Source organism: Rhagoletis pomonella, unplaced genomic scaffold (genome assembly GCF_013731165.1).
Source record: "Rhagoletis pomonella isolate Grant_MI unplaced genomic scaffold, Rhpom_1.0 Rhpom_scaffold_00001, whole genome shotgun sequence".
NCBI classification, from domain to species: Eukaryota; Metazoa; Arthropoda; class Insecta; order Diptera; family Tephritidae; genus Rhagoletis; species Rhagoletis pomonella.
In genome coordinates this window covers 94,827,759-94,830,831 of record NW_023458555.1, presented here as the reverse complement: position 1 = coordinate 94,830,831, position 3,073 = coordinate 94,827,759, and positions in this window count along the sequence as shown.

The following is a 3,073-nucleotide window of genomic DNA, read 5'->3' as shown; positions in this document are numbered from 1 at the left end:
GACTCCGAAAATGATTCCCGAGCACGCACGGCCGCCTACTATCATCGCGCCAAATCAGCGACACGTTAGTTCAGCAATTAATACCGGACATCGCGCACGCGCCCCTTCTGAAGTATTGTTTTGCAAATCACTTTCTAAGAAGCCAACCCTAGCTTATATATGTGCATATAGTACATCGAAACTTAGCCTTTTCTTTGTGTTAAATCCCACTCAATAATTTGCGCTAAACTGTGTAACTTTTAAAAACGCTTGTTAATAAATTGAGTGGAAATTGTACATTTTAAAGTCAAAACCCAAGTATTTTCTTAAAGCGGAAACAAAGTGTGTGTGTGCAAGGTGAGTGCGAAAGGCAACCATTGGAAATCTTCACTTTACAGTTACTTCAACTAGTAGATATCTAAGCTGTTTTGTTATAGTCAGTAAGAATTGTTATTCATTTGACTGAATTTAATTAAATAAATAAATAAATAAATTGATACTAAATAACTTTGTAAAAAGTGGATATATTTTGACTTGGCTAGATTCCTTGAGAATTTAAATTTATTTAAAATAGTAGTTATTTACCAACGCAAGAAGTTTTTATCGAAGCCAAAGCCGCGCTACATTTGCAGAATGGCCATTTGTCGGACTCACAAAAACTAGATATAAAAACGAATATTTTAAATTTTTATTTGGTGTTATTGAAGCAGATTTCGCAGCGGTTTGACTTTGCGAGAGAAGACTTACGAAACTTATCTACCATAATTCCTGGTGTGTTATCAGATTCACAAATATGCATAATGCCTTTAATTTCCAGTTTCCCTAACTTAGTTAATTGTGACGCGGATAAAATAGTTACACAATGGAGGTTATTAAGATTTAGCAATATTGAACTTAAAGGCGACATGTACATCGTTGTGTTTTGGGAAAAAGTTGCCTCTTTTCGAAATGGTATGGAAGAGTGATGGTTCAAAGAGCTTGCTTATTTTGTACGTAACTTACTGTCCTTGCCGCATAGTTCAGCCGCTGCCGAAAAGAAGTTTTCAGACTTGAATTTAGTCAAAACGAAATTACGAAACAAACTTGAAATCAGTACTATAAATAATATTATGTTGTCAAAAGAATTATGCGTAGGCAAAGTTGAACCTCACTATGTATGGTCGGCAAAAGGCATTTTTTAATCAATTAAAAAACAAAAAACATCTTATTCCGCTTAGAGATAAATTTAAGAATACAACGACGTCTTTGCGGAAAATTAATTATATTTTAGACCAGAGGCGGGCAGCTTCGACAGAGAATTTTTGTAGTGTGTGATGTCACTGTGTGCGTGCGAACAAGCGGTGCGGTTGAATGAAGCTTTCGCTGCCTTCTAAAGCAGAGCGTGTATGTATACGCGAATATGCCCGCCGGGCAGGAGCCGCCCAGGTCTGCTTTAGACCAATGCTGGGCACACCAACACAGTCTCAGTTTGTCGTGGCAATAGTGCGTCGCGCTTAGTTATGGTTGCCATATTTTTATAACTGTACTAAAACTGGTATTTTTCGTGCATGTATCTTTTGCCCTAATTTGCTTATACGTATAGTGGAAAGTTTTTAGTAACTAATACTATTAGTTTATAGAAACTTTTCCATACGAAAAATTTAATACTTGTAAAATTGTAAAAAATTTAAATAGGTTTAACTCATTTGTTTAATACCTGGACACAATTTTATTGGAATATAATCTTTGAAATGCTGGCCGGCCAGATGATTTCGGTGTTAAGATTTTATTATTTTCATATAAATATGAATTTAGTTCTAAATATAGAATATAAATTATAAATATTTTTCATTAAGTATTTTATGATATAAACCTGCATTTAAATTTCTATTTTGGTTTCTTTAGATAGAAAGAAATTATTCTAAAATATGGCATGCAATTTGTGCACTTTTTTTAAAGCAAGCAGCTCATTTTATATATTTTTTTAAATTTACACGGCATGAAAAATACAGTTTGCTAATATCAAAAATACGTAGGCATAACCGCATAACGGATATTACGGCTTGTTGAAAGTTCTTTGAACAATAACCTCTAGTTTTTATAAAGGGTCGCACTATTTTGTGTTTGAATCGTCGCAAATACATGCAAACACCAATCTAAGAAAAACACACCACTTTTTGCTTTGGGTATTTTTTGTAAATTTTCTACACAAAATGTGGCAAGCGCGTGCTAAAATTACGCAGAAAAGTAATCCACAGCCGAGCATGATGTTACCTTGGTGAAATATTGAAATTCGCTGCTTTGCTTCTGTGTACGTATACGAACCGCGACGCTGGCGTTGCTCACGAGCAAAAATTGCCCACCTATGCTTTAGGCAAATGCACTAATTTATGTACAATAATATTACGTACATAAATACATACATATGTTTGTATTTACTATTTGTGTTTAAAGCAGCTATGCCCAACATCAATGTATGCAGTTTTGCGCATGTGTTGGGTACGCGTAAAAGCTCACACTCGAAAAACAGTACGCTGCAAAAGTAATTCTATATATTCATAATTATTTGGGCCAAATTCTAATCTATTTTTATTATATTTTTCGCTTTAACTCTATCTGCCGAAGCAGCTCCAACCCAGCAAACTTAATTCTATATAGTTTACAAGGAAAGCATTAGCTCATCTATATCAATTTCACGGTCGTAGTTTTTAATGCGAATGAGATCAGAAGCATGCTTATCGGTCATTCTATGTCGGTATTTACTTAATAATATCCCACTGGGAAAATAGGTAAGCACCTTCCGAGGAAAGCCATGTTTTCTTTCAGTTTTTAGTACCAAAATTGTCATCATGGCTAATGTCATCTACTAGTAAAGGGCAAAATGAACACCTCCGAAGACACATTACGTTGTCAGTTGCAAAATAACGTGCAGCCGAAGTTATTTCCAAGCACCGAACTACTCCGAGCGACTGCTCTGCATTACACGTAACTTACTTTGTATAGCGGCTCAGAAGTATGTCTGATACCAAATGTACATTCTAAATTCCTACTTACATACATTTGTTGACATCAACGTTATCAAAGACGTTCAATTCTAAAGCCTCAAATATTTTTT